The sequence below is a fragment of the Dama dama genome, chromosome 9 (assembly GCF_033118175.1).
Source record: "Dama dama isolate Ldn47 chromosome 9, ASM3311817v1, whole genome shotgun sequence".
NCBI lineage: Eukaryota > Metazoa > Chordata > Mammalia > Artiodactyla > Cervidae > Dama > Dama dama.
In genome coordinates, this window is record NC_083689.1 from 104,512,188 (window position 1) to 104,535,276 (window position 23,089).

Here is a 23,089-nt window from a genome sequence, read left to right on the forward strand (position 1 = left end):
GCAACGGGACCACACCTATCAATAATTACCCTAAATGTAAATGGGTTGAATGCCCCAACCAAAAGACAAAGATTGGCTGAATGGATACAAAAACAAGACCCCTATATATGCTGTCTACAAGAGACCCACCTCAAAACAAGAGACACATACAGACTAAAAGTGAAGGGCTGGAAAAAAATATTTCATGCAAACGGAGACCAAAAGAAAGCAGGAGTCGCAATACTCATATCAGATAAAATAGACTTTCAAATAAAGGATGTGAAAAGAGACAAAGAAGGACACTACATAATGATCAAAGGATCAATCAAAGAAGAAGATATAACAATTATAAATATGTATGCACCCAACATAGGAGCACCACAATATGTGCGGCAAACACTAACGAGTATGAAAGAGGAAATTAATAGTAACACAATAATAGTGGGAGACTTTAATACCCCACTCACAACTATGGATAGATCAACTAAACAGAAAATTAACAAGGAAACACAAACCTTAAATGACACAATGGACCAGCTAGACCTAATTGATATCTATAGGACATTTCACCCCAAAACAATCAACTTCACCTTTTTCTCAAGTGCACACGGAACCTTCTCCAGAATAGATCACATCCTGGGCCATAAATCTGGTCTTGGAAAATTCAAAAAAATTGAAATCATTCCAGTCATCTTTTCTGACCACAGTGCAGTAAGATTAGATCTCAGTTACAGGAAAAAAATTGTTAAAAATTCAAACATATGGAGGCTAAATAACACGCTTCTGAATAACCAACAAATCATAGAAGAAATCAAAAAAGAAATCAAAATATGTATAGAAATGAATGAAAATGAAAACACAACAACCCAAAACCTATGGGACACTGTAAAAGCAGTGCTAAAGGGAAGGTTCATAGCATTACAGGCTTACATCAAGAAACAAGAAAAAAAAACAAATAAATAACCTAACTCTACACCTAAAGCAATTAGAGAAGGAAGAAATGAAGACCCCCAGGGTTAGCAGAAGGAAAGAAATCTTAAAAATCAGGGCAGAAATAAATGCAAAAGAAACTAAAGAGACCATAGCAAAAATCAATAAAGCTAAAAGCTGGTTTTTTGAAAAAATAAACAAAATTGACAAACCATTAGCAAGACTCATTAAGAAACAAAGAGAGAAGAACCAAATTAACAAAATTAGAAATGAAAATGGAGAGATCACAACAGACAACACTGAAATACAAAGGATCATAAGAGACTACTACCAGCAGCTCTATGCCAATAAAATGGACAACTTGGATGAAATGGACAAATTCTTAGAAAAGTATAACTTTCCAAAACTGAACCAGGAAGAAATAGAAGATCTTAACAGACCCATCACAAGCAAGGAAATTGAAACTGTAATCAAAAATCTTCCAGCAAACAAAAGCCCAGGACCAGATGGCTTCACAGCTGAATTCTACCAAAAATTTAGAGAAGAGCTAGCACCTATCTTACTCAAACTCTTCCAGAAAATTGCAGATGAAGGTAAGCTTCCAAACTCATTCTATGAGGCCACCATCACCCTAATTCCAAAACCAGACAAAGATGCCACAAAAAAAGAAAACTACAGGCCAGTATCACTGATGAACATAGATGCAAAAATCCTTAACAAAATTCTAGCAAACAGAATCCAACAATATATTAAAAAAATCATACACCATGACCAAGTGGGCTTTATCCCAGGAATGCAAGGATTCTTTAATATCCGCAAATCAATCAATGTAATATACCACATTAACAAATTGAAAGATAAAAACCATATGATTATCTCAATAGATGCAGAGAAAGCCTTTGACAAAATTCAACGCTCATTTATGATTAAAACTCTCCAAAAAGCAGGAATAGAAGGAACACACCTCAACATAATAAAAGCTATATATGACAAACCCACAGCAAGCATCACCTTCAATGGTGAAAAATTGAAGGCATTTCCCCTGAAATCAGGAACAAGACAAGGGTGCCCACTCTCACCACTACTATTCAACATAGTGTTGGAAGTTCTGGCCACAGCAATCAGAGCAGAAAAAGAAGTAAAAGGAATCCAGATAGGAAAAGAAGAAGTAAAACTCTCACTGTTTGCAGATGACATGATCCTCTACATAGAAAACCCTAAAGACTCTACCAGAAAATTACTAGAGCTAATCAATGAATATAGTAAAGTTGCAGGATATAAAATTAACACACAGAAATCCCTTGCATTCCTATATACTAACAATGAAAAAACAGAAAGAGAAATTAAGGAAACAATACCATTCACCATTGCAACAAAAAGAATAAAATACTTAGGAGTATATCTACCTAAAGAAACAAAAGACCTATACATAGAAAACTATAAAACACTGATGAAAGAAATCAAAGAGGACACAAACAGATGGAGAAACATACCGTATTCATGGATTGGAAGAATCAATATTGTCAAAATGGCTATTCTACCCAAAGCAATCTATAGATTCAATGCAATCCCTATCAAGCTACCAACGGTATTTTTCACAGAACTAGACCAAAGAATTTCACAATTTCTATGGAAATACAAAAAACCTCGAATAGCCAAAGTCATCTTGAGAAAGAAGAATGGAGCTGGAGGAATCAACCTGCCTGACTTCAGACTCTACTACAAAGCCACAGTCATCAAGACAGTATGGTACTGGCACAAAGACAGAAATATAGATCAATGGAACAGAATAGAAAGCCCAGAGATAAATCCACGGACCTATGGACACCTTATCTTTGACAAAGGAGGCAAGGATATACAATGGAAAAAAAGACAACCTCTTTAACAAGTGGTGCTGGGAAAACTGGTCAACCACTTGTAAAAGAATGAAACTAGAACACTTTCTAACACCATACACAAAAATAAACTCAAAATGGATTAAAGATCTAAATGTAAGACCAGAAACTATAAAACTCCTAGAGGAGAACATAGGCAAAACACTCTCCAACATTAATCACAGCAAGATCCTCTATGACCCACCTCCCAGAATATTGGAAATAAAAGCAAAACTAAACAAATGGGACCTAATGAAACTTAAAAGCTTTTGCACTGCAAAGGAAACTATAAGTAAGGTGAAAAGACAGCCCTCAGATTGGGAGAAAATAATAGCAAATGAAGAAACAAAGGATTAATCTCAAAAATATACAAGCAACTCCTGCAGCTCAATTCCAGAAAAATAAATGACCCAATCAAAAAATGGGGCAAAGAACTAAACAGACATTTCTCCAAAGAAGACATACAGATGGCTAACAAACACATGAAAAGATGCTCAACATCACTCATTATTAGAGAAATGCAAATCAAAACCACAATGAGGTACCATTACACGCCAGTCAGGATGGCTGCTATCCAAAACATATACACCATGGAATATTACTCAGCCATTAAAAAGAATTCATTTGAACCAGTCCTAATGAGATGGATGAAGCTGGAGCCCCTTATACAGAGTGAAGTAAGCCAGAAAGATAAAGAACATTACAGCATACTAACACATATATATGGAATTTAGAAAGATGTTAATGATAACCCTATATGCAAAACAGAAAAAGGGACACAGAAATACAGAACAGACTTTTGAACTCTGTGGGAGAATGTGAGGGTGGGATATTTCAAAAGAACAGCATGTATACTGTCTATGGTGAAACAGATCACCAGCCCAGGTGGGATGCATGAGACAAGTGCTCGGGCCTGGTGCACTGGGAAGACCCAGAGGAATCGGGTGGAGAGGGAGGTGGGAGCGGGGATCGGGATGGGGAATACATGTAAATCCATGGCTGATTCATATCAATGTATGACAAAACCCACTGAAATGTTGTGAAGTGATTGGCCTCCAACTAATAAAAAAATTAAAAAATAAAAATAAAAATTAAAAAAAAAAAAGAATATATTTAAGAAAAAAAAAACAAAGACATGAAAGCAAGGAAAAAAAAATAAACTTCCAAAGATAGTGTCATTAAATTATTTGCTATTTTGATAGCTTTAGTTTCACTAAATATTCCAACACAAGCTTTTCATAATTATGCACAAACTTGATAAATCTTTTGCTTCCTTTTGCTCCTATATTTGAACTTTAAGAAAGGCATCAATTTACTTCTCCCTCAACTACAGCCATAGCATCATGGGAAGTTCCATATGGACAACTAATTGCTTAAGAAAATGCTTTGTTTGGTCTGTGGGTTAATGAACAAACACCAAATACACCTTTAGTACAGCAGTTCTAATCAAGTGCAGTCCAAGCAAAAAAAAAAAAAGTAGTATTAAGGGGAAATTCCCCTAATCGGCAAGCCTCAGGTGGTACACTTGATCAACCACTTTGTTATTGTTCAGTTGCTAAGCTTTGTCCAACTCTTCACAACTCCATGAACTGCAGCACGCCGGGTTTCCTTATCCTTCACAGTCTCCTGGATTTTGTTCAGACTCATGTCCATTGAGTTGGTAATGCCATCCAACCACAATTTGAGTAGAGGAAAAAGTGGTTGAATTAAAGATCTACCATATTTTGGGCAGCAAATTGGCAAATCTTCAAGCACTGTTTTAGATGAAGATTTGTGTTAGAAACAGTGTTTTCCCGGGAACAGCAATGAAGATTGCCCTATGGAGTGTTGGAATGATAAAGTTTCGGTATACTATCTGTAGTAGTTTGAATGGTAGCCCCCTGAAAGAAATGCCCACATCCTTGTGCCTAAAACTGTTAATGCTACCTTATTTATAAAAAGAGGTCTTTTCTGATAAAATTTAGCTAAGGGTCTTGAGATGAAGTCTTCCTGGATGAGCCCTAAACTAAATTGAAGGCACTCTTTTAAGAAATGGAAGATGAAAAAAGACTCAGATGGAAGAAAAAGTTCACATGAAGATAGAGGAAGAGATTAGATTGATGCGTCCACAAACCAATAACTGAGGCCAAAATCCTAAGGAGGCAAGGAGTGAGATCTCTCCTTGAACTTTGAGAAGTAGCATATCCCTGATGACAACTTGATTTCTGGCCTCAAAAGTGGGAGGAAAAAAGTCTTTGTTTTAAACTGCTCAGTTTTTGATAAATTATTATAACAGCCATAAGAAATTAATGCAATATCTTTTTTATTATGATGAAAGGAATTTTTCTAAAATTTAAATAAATATATTTGGAATTGAATTCATCAAAGTGCTGTGAGTTCTGATGTTATTGTTTTCATTAATATAGTTATGCTTCATGAACCCTTTTTAAAAGAATCTACATTTTCCCCTCCTCTTTTCCTTGATTTAATTCTGAAAGGTTTAAATAACTGGCAGTTTCTTGGAGAAACTTTACTCTAAAAATTTCAGTTTATCTGGTCAGAATTAATAAAATAGAAGTGTCAGTACAAGAGAAAGATAACATCTATTGCAACTCTGGTCTCCAATAAGAGTTGCTGAACCATAATTTGTGTGTATTTTCACTGTGACAATGAGTTTTTATAGCACTGTCTAGAGGATTAAATAAGTCCATGATTCACTTGTTCACTAAACCATTGTTTATATGCCAAAAAAAGATGAGGAGTAGCCCAAACAGATGGTAGCTATAATAGCTTCTCTGCTCAGAATAGACCATGTACAGGAAAAGAGCACCTAATTGTGTATCCCTGCAATTCAGACCAACGGGCTAGGCACATTTGGAAAGCACTTTTGGTGAGGTTATTTAATTGTTGAATAGAAAATATTATGATGTCTTGGAGAGCTGAGAGATGTTTATATTGACTCAGTTACATAGCAGGGATTCCAAATTATTGCTCACTAACCCTGTGCTGCAGTAACTATGAATTATGAAGGAATGCTTTTTATTTTTAAAATAAATAAGGAGATATTATTATGCTCAAGGATCACTGTACATCAAGTAATGCCTTTCAGTATGCATCTGAACTTCATATAAGTAAACATTCCTTGTAAGTTCTTTGCTAAGTTACTACCTAAGGTTCTGAATTCCTTCTTTATCTTTGAGTAACAACATTTGTCCCAACTTTTCCTCAAAGAGTTAGTCAAATTGAAGTGACTTTGCACAAGGAAACTATGCCAGTGATAGTTTAAACTATTCTGTACCATTGGCTATACAAGAAAAAAATTGCTTATTAAAGAATTAATTAAATAATTAGGAAGTTGGGGCGAATCTGTTGGAATAATTAAGGTTCTCCACAAACCAGCGGTTCACTCCCACTGCCCTGTGGGTAACAGGATAACAGGGTGTTTCCTCCTTTTTATGATTATGATTCAAATTTAATATTTGGCTTTACAATTCCTTTCTTGGCAACTGGCCTATGAATAGTCAATCTGAGTAATCAGGTGGATAAGTGCTCTTAAGTTGGTATATTTAGTTTCCTCATATGGAGTTTTAATACCATACTTCATGATGGTAATAGCAGTAATAATTGCTTCATCCTGGAAGAATTACATTGAGTTAAAAATGCTTTATGTATCAGAAAAATACATGTTTCCTAGAGGATAGAGAAAAAGTATGTCATCCTTTGCTTGCATGTGCTGTTATGAGAAAATCTTGACTGTCTAAGATAAGTACAATAATTTAGTATTGTTAACACATTTTACAAGGAAAATAAACAATAAATAAATAAATAAAATGAGTTTTTCTGCGCAACACAAAGTGTCCAGGGCTGGTGCACTGGGACGACCCCAAGGGATGGGATGGGGAGGGAGGTGGGAGGGGTTTCAGGATGGGGAGCACATGCAAATCCATGGCTGATTCATGTTAATGTATGGCAAAAACCACTACAGTATTGTAAAGTAATTAGCCTCCAACTAATAAAAATAAGTGAAAAAAAAATAAAGATTTTATGTGTGTAAAAAAAAAATAAAATTAAAATAAAATGTGATTTCTGGGTCAGATTTTCTTTCTCAGTATTACTTATGATAGAAGTATACTAATGCATATATATGGAATTTAGAAAGATGGCAACTATAACCCTATATGCAAGACAGCAAAAGAGACACAGATGTAAAGAACAGGCTTTTGGACTCTGTGGGAGAAGGCGAGGGTGGGATGATCTGAGAGAATAGCATTGAAACATGTATATTATCAATTGTGAAACAGATCGCCAGTCCAGGTTTGATGCATGAGACAAGTGCTCGGGGCTGGTGCACTAGGATGACCCAGAGGGATGGGATGGGGAGGGAGATGGGAGGGGGTTTCAGGATGGGGAACACATGTAAATCCATGGCTGATTCATATCAATGTATGGCAAAAACCACTACAATATTGTAAAGTGATTAGCCTCCAACTAATATAAATAAATGAAAAAAAAAAATAAAAAACACACCTAATTAAAAAAAGTACTTCAGCAAAGCCTAAAGCTATACTCTAAGCATGTTAAAAGGTATGGATTATAAAGTAAGGTGCATAACAAGTGCGAAATAGTGTTTTTACTCTTTTTGCCTGACAGTTATTTTTATGGAACTAAAATGGACTATCTACTATAGGATGCTTTTTCAACCAAATATTAAGATAGATATTACAGTAAAATAGATATCAGAGTTCGTTAATGGTGTGGTGAGTTTCAGAAAGAATTAGAGGTCTGTCAGACACTACAGTAATGTGAATAATAATCAACAATAAAAGGGCACATGGTAAATCTTTTATAGTTATTCTTTTAGTCAAAGATATTCTTATGATTAAATTTATATTGAACCAGTTGGGGTGCACAGAACTTTTTAAAGGACACTGAGATGATTCAGAGTTTAGATACCTGAAGAGAATTTGATGGAGTGGGATCTTTATGTTAAAGGAATTATGTCATGTACCTCTGGTCACCTAATCTATGACAAAGGAGGCAGGAATATACAATGGAGAAAACATATTCTTTTCTTTAAGTGGTGCTGGGAAAACTAGATAGCTACCTACAAAAGAAGGAAATGACAACTCTCATGAACATCACAAACAAAAAAATAAACACAAAATGGATTAAAAACCTATATGTAAGACTGGATACTATAAAACTCTTAGAGGAAACAGCGAGACTGCTCTCTGAGAAAAATCACAGCAAGATCATTTTTGATCTACCTCCTAAGGTAATAAAAATTAAAACAAAAGTAAACAAATGGGACCTAACTAAATTTAAAAGCTTTTGTGTAGCAAAGGAAACTATAAATAAAATGAAAGTATAACACACAGAATGGGAGAAAATATCTGCAAAGTAACAATGAAAGGATTATTTTCCAAAATATACAAAGAGCTCAGTTCATTTCAGTTCAGTTGCTCAGTTGTGTCAGACTCTATGACATAAAAAAGACAAACAACCCAATCAGAAAATGGGCAGAAGATCTAAATAGACATTTCTCCAAAGAAGACAGAGGGCCAAGAGGCACACGAAAATATGCTCAACGTCAGTAACTATCAGAGATGCAAATCAAAACTACAGTTAGGTATCAACTCACACCAGTCAAAATGGCCATCATCAAAAAAATCTACAAACAATAAGTGCTGGAGAGGGTGAGGAGAAAAGGAAGCCCTTTAACACTGTTGTTGCAGATGTAAATTGGTACAGACACTATGGAGAACAACATAAAGATTCCTTAAACTAGAAATAAATTAAAAGACGCTTACTCCTTGGAAGGAAAGTTATGACCAACCTAGATAGCATATTAAAAAGCAGAGACATTACTTTGCCAACAAAGGTCTGCCTAGATAGCATATTAAAAAGCAGAGACATTACTTTGCCAACAAAGGTCTGCCTAGTCAAGGCTATGATTTTTCCAGTGGTCATGTATGGATGTGAGAGTTGGACTGTGAAGAAAGCTGAGCACCAAAAAATTGATGCTTTTGAACTGTGGTGTTGGAGAAGACTCTTGAGAGTCCCTTGGACTGCTAGGAGATCCAGTCAGTCCATCCAAAGGGAGATCAGTCCTGGGTGTTCACTGGAAGGACTGATGCTGAAGCTGAAACTTCAATATTTTGGCCACCTCATGCGAAGAGCTGACTCATTGGAAAAGACCCTGAGGCTGGGAGGGATTGGGGGCAGGAGGACAAGGGGATGACAGAGGATGAGATGGTTGGATGGCATCACCGACTCGATGGACATGGGTTTGGATCAACTCCGGGAGTTGGTGATGGACAGGGAGGCCTGGTGTGCTGCGATTCATGGGGTCGCAAAGAGTCGGACACGACTGAGCGACTGAACTGAACTGAAAGCTACCACATGATCCAGCAAGTCCACTCCTGGGCTTATACCCAGAGAATACCATAATTTGAAAAGATGCATGCAACCCAATTTCATTGCAGCACTATTTACAATAGCTAGGACATGGAAGGAACCTAAATGTTCATTAACAGAGGGATGGATAAAGAAGATGAAGTGTGAGTGTGTATCACACAATGGAATATTACTCAGCCAGAAAAGGATGAAATAACACCATGTACACCAACATGGGTGAATCTAGAGACTGTCATACTGAGGGAAGTCAGAGAAATAAATATACGATATTCACATGTGAAATCTAAAAAAAAATAGTACAAATGAATTTATTTACAAAACAGAAATAGAGTCATAGATATGGAAAATACATGGTTACTGGGGGCAAGGGAGCAGAGAGATATGTTGGGAGGACATTGAGATTGACATATACCTACTACTGTGGGGTGCCAGAGTCAGACATGACCCAGCAAGTGAACAGCTGTATAGTGCATGGACCCTACTCAGTACTCTGTGCTGACCGATATGGGAAAGGAGTCCAGAAAAAGAGCAGATGTGTGCATAACTGATCGACTTCGCTGTGCCGCAGAAACTAACACCACACTATAAATCAATTATGCTCCAATAAAAAAAGTATCTAAAAAATAAACATGATGGATCATGGGTTTGAGCGCCGCATTTAATTCTTTGAAGAAGATTAATCCCCTTCTAGGTTCTTAACAATGGAAGATTTCTTTTCCTTCCTACAAAGTAACATTAATAGTTACTCTCCTTGTTCTTAGATAGATATCCATGTTGCCCTAATCCACTTATTGGTTTTAAACACCAGTCACATACTGAAATGTGTTAGAAAATAGTCAAGAAAACGTCAAAATTGAATTTTCCATGGAAAATGTGATGGTAAGGAATTATAGGTTTTTTCATAGTATTTTTGATTCTAAAAAATTAATTTGCAATCCTGACTATGTATTAAGCTTAATTTATAATCTCACAAGATCTAAGTTTTAAAAATGCAGATATTTTATATGTGTGTTTTAAAATACAGATAATAAAATTCTGTTTTTAAGACTTATGAAAGCCATATATTAACTCCTTTGCAATACTTTTGAGTCACATTTCACATCTAAATTTCACCTGTTATATTAATTCAGTTGTAGTTTAGTTTGATTCTTGAATCATAAATTTTGTGTGTAAATATATTACAGCATAATCATCCATTCTCTGTTGAATAGATTTTTAGATTGATCTCAGCTCCAGTGTTTTGTTATTACAAGTTATGTTTCTGAGTGCAATTTTGTACATGCCCCTGGTACATATAATAGACAGCTTGTGCGTGCTCAACCAGATATAAGAATGTATATTCAAAGAGGCTGTTTTACAGTTTAACTTCCTACAGTAACTCTTCCTGGTGCTCTAATTCCTCAATAACACGCAAAATCATCAAACTTTTTATCTGTTTTTGGAATTCTAGTGGGTGTAATATAACAAGTATATATAGTTTTACTTTTCATTCCCTTATAAATTAGGAAAGTATACTTCTTTCCATATGCTTAAATTCATTCATATGAGAGTGTTATTTGTTAACATCCCTCACAGACATTATATTGTCTCTAAACTGATAATGATGGTGGGAAATTTGTGTCTTGTTTTTCTTAATTACTGAGTTATAATTTATACAATTAAATATATTCATTATTATAATTTGATGTTTGATTATATGTATACATTTGTGCAACTACCAATATGAAAATATATAAAACATTTTAATAAGCTTAAGAAAGCTCCCTTGTGACCCTGTGTATTAAATCCTGGCCCATCACAGATTACAAACACCAACATAGACTATATTCTCTGCCTAAATCAAAATTCAATTATGCAGAATCCTAACCATAGGAAATTAAATTGGAAATAAACAAAAAGATGTCTAAAAAATACAAAAATATTTGAAAATTGAATAAAAAATCTAACATCCTATGTATGGGCAAAGAGTTTACCAGAAAAAAGAAAAAAAAAATTCTTTGACGTATATGCCCTTGAAAAGATCTATGTCCTATTTTGTTGTTGTTGGGGACATTGATCTACAAATATCAAAAAGGATAATTTGGTCACTAATGTTGTAATCTTCCTAATCCGTCATGATTTTCTACATACTGTTTAATTTCTAGGAGAAAAGAGTCTGTTTCTCTTTTCTGTCAGATTTTTCATCATGTGTTATGAAACTCTTGGTGGATTCACAGATGTGTAGAACAGTTATGTCTTCTTGAAACATCAAATCTAATGACCATACATGTTCCCTAGTTACATTCCTTGTTCTGAAGTCCAGTTTGTATGATATTATAGTTGTTTAACCTTTCTTATGCTTAATGTTTGCACAGTACATAGATTTATTTCCTTCAGTATTAAATGATTGATGCATTTTAATTTATTAAAAATTTTTTTCCCTCTTTTGAGGCATATCCAATTAACAATATAGTGACAGTTTCAGGTGAAGAGCAAAGGAACTCAGCCATACACATGCATGTACCCATTTTCCCGCAAACCTCCCATCTAGGCTGCCACTTAACATTAAGTAGAGTTTCATGTTCTGTACAATAAGTCCTTGTTGGTTATCCATTTTACACCCAGCAGTGTGTGCACGAACATTTCAACTCCCTAGTTTTCCCTTCCCCTCTGCAACCTTACATTTGTTTTACACATCTTGAGTCTCTTTCATCTTTGTTTTGCTTTTTATTTTGAGGACTATAAACAGACCAGGCTTCCTTTTTATGCAATATGACTATTGTTGTCTTTTACTTAGAGGGCTAATGATTAATTGGATCATTTGGAATGAATACACTTTTAGATCTGATAGGATTTAAGCCTGTTATTGAGCTTTGCAGGCAGTTTTACTGGTAAAGAATCCTCCTGCCAGTGCAGGAGATTATAGGAGACATGGGTTAGGTCTCTGGGTTGGGAAGATACCCTTGAGGAGGGCATAGCAACCCTCTCAAGTATCATTGCCGGGAGAATCCCATGAACAGAGGAGCCTGGTGGGCTACAGTCGATAGTGTCACAGAGTCAGATGTGAGTTGACTTAGTTTGCACTCAAGCTTATTATATTGCTTTATGCTTTCTATTTTTCTCTTGTCTTTTCTTCCTCAATTTTTTGAATAAGTAAATTATTATTGTTACTTATATTTTATAGTTAATCAGTTTTATTAATGCATTTTAACATAAATTCTTCTTTGGCATAATTCCTACCTCTCATGTCTCAAAACTTCCAGATTCCTCAGCCTTCACAATCTCCAAAATCCAATTTACCTAAACCAGCCAACCTATCAGACTTACTAGTACTTTTAGTCCCTCTTAGAATTTTCACAAATTATTTCCATGCAGAATTTTGGGGTTATTGTATGATGCATCTTGTTTGTTTCACTTCTAACAAGGATCACATTTCCTCAGTGCTTAGTTTGAGAACTGTTGCTTTCTTCTCCCTCATTTTACTAGTGGATAGGGTGAGGATTCAGTTATTTATGGTTGCTTCATCATTAACCAGTGGTGGGAGTCTGTGTGCACTAGTCTTAATTAAGTCTTAACTACCTACATCCGAAAAGTTGGTAATTGAAGATGCAACTCATTCATATGCAAAGTGGATGTATTTTTTTTTTTAGCACTAAAGAAACATGAATGATGAGTCTGTACGGCAGATTTAAATACCACAAGACCACTGTTACACAGAATAATAATTAGCAAGACTACTGTTGATTTTATTTTCCATCTTGACATACTGGTGTTCATAAAATGTGTATTTCATAGATATATTGACCTTTGCCTATATTTTTTTCTAGTGGCTTGTTGGCCAACAGATCAGCATTTTGAATGTCATTCTATGCCTAGTCTTCTTTTCATTACTACGTTCTCCAATAGAACATAAAATACATTACAGCATTCTCAAACCACAGGTTTTGTCAGTCATGTTATCGATATATTTTTTTATTTGTTTCAGTGTATCTTTCTCGGACAGAGCTTAACCAGCAGAGAAATGCCAAGTCATTAGCCATACATAGTATAGGGCTGTTCTTGTGACTATTTGTCAGCAAATATTGGGGCATGTGTGATAGAATCACATATTGGACATATCTGATTACAAGCAAGGAAACACGCCTCACACGTGCCTCTCAGTGCTGCTTCTTATAAAAACAAACTGAAAATTACAAATGGCCAAACTGATTAAACCTCCTCACAGTATATACAGGTAGAGATATGTAGAAATATCTACATATAGGTATAACTACCCACCTATTTTATATGCGTACATATAAATAATTTAATAATTAGAAATATGATGTCTGTATCCCATGACAACAATTCTCATTTTTTTGGAGAGGCACACACATTATATTTTTAAAATTTCTACAGGTTATTTGATACAGAGCAAGACTGAATATAATAGAATCTTTTCAAGGACCTAACAACATAATTTTATTCCTTCTTTAGAGGAAAGATGAATCAAAGGGATTTTTTAAAGTACTCATCTAGGTAGTGAAGATTTATCTTCTAAGAGATTCTAACTCATTTCATTTTTCCCTACACAATGTTGTTTTCGTTCTTAGAATTTAAAGGTTCATTACTGAGGAAATCGATTACGTTTAATGCTTGACAGAGTATAATTCCGTTTCTGCATGAATTTAGTTTCCTTTTTGAATACGGTATTTCTCCTAATAATTTTAACAGTTATTATATTAAGTACAGAGTAAGAATAACAGCAAGAACAAAGGAAAAAACACTCAGGTTTTAAATGTCATTTTAAAGATACAATTTCAATTATATCTTGCTACTTATTCTAAGGCTACATGAATTTATATTGTGACTTATATTGTCATGTAAACGTATGAAGAGTTCATAAATTTAAATGCTTTTTAGACATCTGTTTGACCTGTTGTAGAAAGTTTTTTCCTCAGGGGGAAAACATCTACTTCACATTTACTAGAATGACACTTTTTTGCATCGTATTGTTAAATTTTAGAAACGAAAACAGTAGAACCTGATTGTGAGAACAGACTGCCAACAAATGGGTAAAACTCTAATTCGAGCTTGGGAAATGATTTGAATTGAGCATGTTATTCAAAGTCCAAAATGTCATTTTATAAAATAAAATTACTGAATAAAAATGATAACCCTAAATTCTAACAAAGAAAAGACAGCCAGAAAGTCGTTTTAAAAATTTTAACCTGTTAACTTAGATGGTTAGAAGTATGTTTACTATTTTCTTGTCAATTTAAAAATCAATAGAAAGACCACTATAATAAAAGCATTTCATTTTAAATTTTGAAAATATGGAGAATATTCAGAAGATGTTAACGGGCAGATGATCAATTTGGAACTAGACAAAGTTAGTCACTATGAGACTTTTGTTTCACTGTCAGAAAAACAAATAATAATGGGTTTGAGGATATAATTATCAAAAAGACTTTGTTGATAAAAATTCAGTTTGGGTGTCTGGATATGTCTGCTGGCCGTGTCCTTGGGCAAGTGGGATCATGACATTACCAAACATGCCCAGAAACCTAAACTGAACTGACTGGTGAAGATGGTCTCTACCCAAACATAACCTGTGAAGTCTGGAAGAAGAACTCAATGACTCACATGAGTAGACAGGGTAACAAGTATCACAAAGAACCAGGTAAATACAACATAAAGGAAAATAAGAAAGCTCTAACAACTGATGCTAAAGAAATGAAGCTCTATGAACTGTCAAAGAATTCAGGATAATCATGTTAGAGTTCAGTAAACTACAAGAACACAGAAGCAAGCAACTAAAAAAATTTAGGTAAAAAATGAATGCAGAAAAAAAGAAATTCAACATTGCAGTAGAAACTATCAAAAGACAAACATCCTAGAGTTAAACAATTACAATAGTTGAAATGAAAAACTGAATAGAGACTTTCAAAAGCAGACTCAGCCATGCAAAAGAATCAGCAACCTAGACATTAGATGTTATCCAATTAGAGGATCTAAAAGAAAAATAAGGAAGAACAAAGAACGCCTAAGAGACTCATGGGACACAATGAAAATAAACAATATTGGCGTTATGGGGATTCCAGAGGGGAAGGTAAAGAGAGAATGTATATTTAAAGCAATAATGTTTGAAAACTTCTTGAGCCTAAAGAGAGAAATAGATATCCAGATCCATGAGGCCAAAAGGACAAAAAATGGATTGGCCTTGAACAGGGCTATACCAAGAAACATCATAATTAAAATTTTAAAGCAAAAGCAGCAAGATGAAAGAGAAAAGTTGGGACATGGGAACCGTCATAAGATCATTAACAGATGGCTCAGCAGAAACCTATCAGGAGGGGAAATAAATGGCATGGCATTTTCAAAATATTAAAGAAAAAAAATATCAACCAGTAACTCTATACTAGGTAGCACTGTCCTTCAGAAAAGGAGAGATTAAAAACTTCTCTAAACAAACAAAAACTGAGGTAGTTCATTGCCACTAGACCTGCGTAACAAGAAATGCAAAAGGGAGCTCTTAAGTAGAAGTAAAAGGACACTAGTATCTTAAAAACATTAAAAGGCAGTGTACAACTCACTGACAATGGTGAACACAAAGTCAAAGCTGGAGTCCATACGGTGATAATAGTTGTGCATAATTCATTTGCAACTCTGAAATATAAAAAGATGCAGTAAAAATAGCCATAACTCTAATAAAATCTGTTATTAGCCATACAACATACTGTAACAATCCAAATGTGAGGGGGAGAAATAAAAGGGAAAAATTTAGGAATTCTATTGAAGTTAAGTTGTTATAAACTTCAAATAGGGTTTTATAATTTCATTTTAAATGTTTTGCACTTAAAATATTTTTAATTATAAATATTTATAAATATAAACAAATATCTAAACATATATTTAATATATAAATATTTATAAACAAATATTTATAAATAAATATCTATAAATATTTTTAAAAATATTTATAAATAAACATATATTTTAATATATAAATATTTATAAATAAAATATTTATAAATAAAATACTTATAAAAATAAAAATTATAAATTTTATTTATAAATTTATTTTATAACATTATACAATTTTATAAACATTATACAAAATGTTTATTTTGTATAAACATCACATGAAGAAATCTGTAGAAGTTACACGAAGAACACTGTAAAAATGTCAAGGTGCACTGCTGCCAAAAGACTACTAAATGTGAGAAAAGATGGTAGGGTAAGAAGCAAGGAACAGTTGATCTACAAAACAACCAGAAAACAATGAATAAAATGTCAATAGTAAGACTTACTTATCAATCATTTCTTTAAATGTAAGCAGATTAAATGATGTAGTCAACAATATAGAATGCTTGAAGAAATAAGGAAAAGAAAAAGAAAAGAAGATCCAGAAATACGTTGCCAATGAGTCATTTTAGCTCTCAAGACACAAATAGGCCAAGAGTGAAAGGACAGAAAAAGACAATTCAACTAAGTGGCAGCAGCAACAACGAAAGCAGGGATAGTTTTACGCATATCAGTCAACATGGACTTCCAATGCAAACAGTCGGACACGGCTGAGCCCCTGAGCTGAACTGAGCTGAATGCAGGGGGTGTGGGTTTGATCCCTGGTCAGGGAGCTAAAAATCCCACACGCTTCAGGGCCAAAAAAAAAAAAAACATAAAACAGAAGCAATATTGTAACAAACTTAATAAAGACAAAACAAAAATGGTCAATTATTTTATAAAGGTAAAAAGAAACAAATAAGATCATTATATAATGGTAAAGAGGTCAATTCACCAAAACAACAATTTTAGATATTTATCCACTCAATATTAGAGGACCTAAATAAAAAAAATAAAAATTATCACAGACAAAAGGAGAAATAAACAACGAGATGATAATGGTTGGGGACTTTAAAAGTCCACTCTCAACGATGGATAGATCAATCCAGACAGGAATACCTTTAAGAGCAAAAAAATGCCAGGTATTTTCTCTGACTACAAGGGCATAAAGCTAGAAATCAGTATCAGAAAGAAATTGGAAAATTCTTGAATACATGAAAATTAAACAATGGTCTCTTAAACAACCAATGAAGAAATTAAAGGGGGGATAAAAATATTCACTTGAGACAAAATTGGAAACACAACATACCAGCATGTACAGGATGCAGCAGAAAGGAGATCCAAAAGGCAAGATTGTAGCAAGAAATGCCAACATCAAACAAGAAGGTTGCCAAATAAATAACCAAAATCTATGCCCTAGACCTCGAAAATGAAGAAACTGAACTAAAACGTTTCAAAAAATAAATTAGTAGAAAGCTTCTGCACAACCAAATAAACTATCAACAACATATGAGGTGGGAAAAATATACATTAAATGATTAACATTCATAATATTAACCACCAGCGATTCCTTGGTGCTCAGATGGTAAAGAATCTACCTGCAATGCATGAGATGGGGGTTTCATCCCTGGGTAGGGCAAAATAATAATATTCTATCTAAATATGGCTTATATAAGCAAAACCCCAAAAACCTTGCTGTAACGAATTCCAGATATTGTTAAAACATAAACACTGGAAAGAAGAAATTTTTAAAGCTTGGAATAAAGAGTAAAGAAAAGAATATTAACAAAAAATTTGGGAGAGAAATATTTAGGGCTTCCCGGGTGACTCAGTGGGTAAAGAATCTGCCTGCAGTGCAGGAGATGCAGGTTCAATCCCTGGGTCAGGAAGATCCTTTGGAGTAGGAAATGGCAACCCACTCCAGTATTCTTGCCTGGGAAACTGCAAGGACAGAGGAGCCTCGTGGGCTACAGTCCGTGCGGTCACAAAGAGTCAGACATGACTGAGCATGTACCCGCCACACACAGAATTCTTAGATAATACAGGCAAAAATCTGCTAGAACTAGAACATGGTGAATAATTCTTAAACATGATACCAAAAGCACAATCCATAAAACAACAAATTGATAAAGTAATCATCATAATGAAAATCTTTTTCTCTCTGAAATACGCCACTAAGAAACAAGCTACAGAGTGGGAAAAAAAGATCTGCCCGCTAAATTAAAAAGGACTCCTACAGTAAAAAAAACAGAAAATTAGCTAAATACATGATGACACATTCTACTGGATAGAATACATTAGTAGAAAATAAGCATGTGAAGATGCGTTTGACATCATCGGTCAATAGGGAAGTACAAATTAAAAACAGGGGGCTTCCCTGGCCATCCAATTGTTAAGAATCTGCCTTGCAATGCAGGGGACATGGGTTCAATGCCTGGTCAGGGAACTAAGATCGCACATACCACAGAACTGAGACAGTGTGCAACAATTAGAGAGTCCATGGACCTCAATGAGAGATCTCGTGTGATGCAACAAAGATCCTGTGTGCTGCAATTACGACTGAAGCACACTACTTCAACAAAAAATAAGATGATGATGAGATACCACTACAAAGCCATTAAGAGAGCAGAACTTTTGTTTAAAAGTAGTGACAATATCAAATACTAGCAAAGATGTGAAGAAGAGGGATCCCTCATACACTGTGGTGAATATGTTTATTGATACAACCACTTTAGAAAATAGTTTGGCAATTTCTTTAAAAACTAAATGGACACTTAATAAACAACAGTTATTGCATTCCTAGATTAGAGAAGTGATGGCTTATGTCCATTCAGGAATATTTATTTAATTGTTTATAACACTTTGACTAGCAATAGCCCCAAACTGGAAGCAACCAAAATATCTTTCAGCAGTTTAATGTTTAAGACTAATGCATCCATACCATGCATCACCACTTAACAATGAAAATAGAGAACCATTACTACATTTAACAGCTTGGATGGAACTCAGTAGTATTTTTCCCAGCAGAGAAAAAAAGCCCATCTCAGAAGTTCATCTACTATATGCATCTATTTATATAAAATTATTAACTTTTATGCAGATTACATCATGTGAAACGCTGGGCTGGATGAAGCACAAGCTGGAATCAAGATTGCTGGGAGAAATATCAATAACCTCAGATATGCAGATGACACCACCCTTATGGCAGAAAATGAAGAGGGACTAAAGAATCCCTTGATCAAAGTGAAAGAGGAGAGTGAAAATGCTGTATTAAAACACAACATTCAAAAAACTAACATCATGGCATCTGGTCCCATCACTTCAAGGCAGATAGATGGGGAAACAATGGAAACAGTGACAGACTTTATTTTCTTGGGCTCCAACATCATTGAAGATGGTGACTGCAGCCATAACATTAAAAGACACTTGCTCCTTCAAAGAAAAGTTATGTCAAACCTAGACAGCATATTAAAAAGCAGAGACTACTTTGTCAACAACCGTCTGTCTAGTCAAAGCTATGGTTCCAGTAGTCATTTGTGGATGTGAAAGTTGGACAATAAAGAAAGCTGAGTGCCGAAAAATTGATGCTTTTGAACTGTGGTGTTGGAGAAGACTCTTGAGAGTGCCTTGGACAGCAAGGAGATCCAACCAGTCCATCCTAAAGGAAATCAACTCTGAATATTCATTGGAAGGATTGATGCTGAAGCTGAAACTCCAACACTTTGGCTACCTGATGCGAAGAACTGCCTCAGTGTAAAAAGCCCTAATGCTGGGAGGGATTGGGGGCAGGAGGAGAAGGGGATGGCAGAGGATGCGATGGTTGGATGGCATCACTGACTCTTTGGACATGAGTTTGAGCAAGCTCCGGGAGTTGGTGATGGACAGGGAGGCCTGGTGTGCTGCAGTCCTTGGGGTCACAAAGAATCAGTCATGACTGAGCAACTGAACTGAACTGATAAAGGTGGAAGGTGGATTAGTGTTGCCAGCAGTTAGACATCCTGGAGAATTTGGCATGACACTCTAGGGAGAACTCTGTGATCATGAAGAGTTCTGTACTTTGATGGCAACGGTGGTCACAGAAAGTTATGTATTGCAATCAAAGACATGCACCATTCTACCAATTTCACTTTTCTGCTTCTAGTATTATACTCTAAATATGTATCATGTAACTTTGCGGGAAATTGGGTAAAAATTTAAGGGACCTCTTTGTACTATCTTTGAGACGTCCAGTTTATCTATGATTTCACAATACAAGCAGGGCAGCAAAGGAGACAGAGGCACAGAGAACAGAGTTGTGGGCATGGCGGGGGAAGGAGAGAGTGGGGCGAACTGAGAAAGTAACACTGGAATACGGGCATTACCATACATAAAAGTACAGGGCATAGATGGGACCTAGCTGTATGATGTAGGAGCTCAAACTCAGCACTCTGTAACAGCCTAGAGGGGTCGGACGGAGTGGGAGGTGGGAGGGAATGTGTGTGTACCTGGGATACCTATGGCTGATTCACGGTGATGCATTCCAGAAGTCAACACGAGATTGTAAAGCAATTATCTACCAATTAAAAATAAATTAAACAAAATAAGACTTCATAAAGTAGTACTGAAAACATAACCATGATACACGGTATGGTAAACTCTGACCAGCCAGGATTCACTTATATGCAGAGTGGGTATTTTTTCAATAGGCACATACTACTGGATGAGCAGTTCATTGTTATTTGAATCTGCAGATGTAAAACACAGATTGGAAGGGCTGACTGCAAAGTTATAGCTGAATTTTCAACTACCAGAGGTTATCTGGTCTAACCTCCATGCTGTTTCAGGGTCAACTACAATATTCCTATGTATTTGTAAGGATATTACATTTAATAATGATTTAGCCCACTAGTTTCATATCTTGACATACTAAAATGAAAGTCAATATTCAAAATTAACAAATCAGAAGATAGTAGAAGAGGTGCTTAATATTTCATGACATGTAGAAGTGTAAATCTCATAGATAATAACTAAATTACCAAAACGGTGCTTCAGAGGATATGTACAGGAGAAAATGGGGAGGACAGGAAGAAAAAACAGCTGATGTTTTTACAATCAACTTGTTCATTATTTAACACTTAAAAATGAGGGTTAAGTTTTTTTTTTTAAAGAAAAGGATAAAACAAGAGAGAAAGTAAAGACATGTTTTAGTTCAGTTCAGTTCAGTTCAGTTGCTCAGTCGTGTCCAACTCTTTGCGACCCCATGAATTGCAGCACGCCAGGCCCCCCGTCCATCACCAACTCCCAGAGTTTACTCAAACTCATGTCCATCGAGTTGGTGATGCCATCCAGCCATCTCATCCTCTGTCTTTCCCTTCTTCTCCTGCCCCCAATCTTTCCCAGCATCAGGGTCTTTTCCAATGAGAAAGACATGGTTAGTATAAGTAATTGGAGAAAGTAAACAAGTTTCCTTATTTAAAAAAGAAATGCCTACATGGGGAAGACAAGGGGACGACAGAGGGTGAGATGGCTGGATGGCATCACCGACTTGATGGACATGAGTTTGAGTAAACTCCGGGAGTTGATGATGGACAGGGAGGACTGGTGTGATGCAGTCCATGGGGTTGCAGAGAGTCAGACACGACTGAGCGACAGAACTGACCTGAACCTACATAAGAGACTAATACAAAGTTGTAACCAAAAACAACTTTCAGCTGGTGGCTTCTTCCATTACTGTCTATTTTGAACATTTATATATTTATATATGTACATATGTATTGCACTTACTCTTGCATTGTCTTATATACCTTTAATCCACAGTGAAACCAATTCTCAGTGTATATTTTGACCTTGCAAGTCAAAATATTAGTTATTTGTTTTAAGCGACTTACATCCTCAGTAGCTCTGGGCTTTGAAGAAAAATGCTTGGAGTCTCTATCATGTTTTCCTTTGTTGTTGCTGTCTGCTCCCTTTCCCTCACAATGAGGATTTCAGTCATTGGGAATTAAATAGCATTGTCTCTTTAGATACACAGGAATAGTGAAAATGAGAGGATTCTGGAATAATACTAAAGTATCAATAGTTTCTGAATCTTATATTATTGAAAGATTATGATACTTTTTTTCAATACAGCCATATCATCTTGGCCAGATGACTTAGATTTGTCTCTTCAAATATTATTTACACAAAATACATTTATTGATTCTTATACACACATACACACATTCTTACATAATTTGTCTCAGGCACCGAGGACACAAAGGTATATTATAAGAGTCACATTTCATTGGCACATGACACATGGCAATGCTAAAATGAAATAATCAGAAATAATCCCCAAAACAACCATGTGAAATGTAAATAAGTTACATGGACATTTAACTTAACTTTATCTCCATGAAAACAAAGTTGTTATCACTAAATTATACATGGGCATATTTTCTCAGATTAATTTTAAATTACTTTGAGTGAGACTGAATATGTATGCCAATTCATTTCTATATTCTACAAAGATATTCTAATTATACAATGGGTACAAGAAGGAGCAGAAATTAACCCAGAGCTTACTCAGGGGATGATTTTTTATTTACAGAGTGACTATTTATTTATTCTCTTCTTAATATCTCTAAGTCCCTCATTAATTTTCCTTAAGCTTCCAATTTGAAATGGAGTTGCAATACCCTAAGTTCATCTCCTCGAAGGGCACCAAGAATTTAATATAGTATGCTATGCCCCAAGGCTATATTCTAGGACTATTAAGCACATTTTTTCAATATTACTAAAGCACATAATGAACTGTTAAACATTAATCAAATATTTAAATAAATGTATTTCACTGGATGATGGTATTGCTAAGAACTATCGTTAGTTTGTGAATCCATTGATTAAATCCACTAATTATTTTAATTGAGCTATTTGATGGATTCTTTAATCACAAAGTATTTGTTAAAAAATTAGAGAACCATAAAATAATTTTCTACTACTTTAAATGCAATCTCTTCAGATAAAAATGGTTTTTAATTAAAAAGCTTAAAACTTCAGAAAAATTTGTATTGACAATTTGTAATAGTATGTAAGATCTAAAAACATGCTTTGGAATATTTATTTACAGTACTTACACACATTGGTTT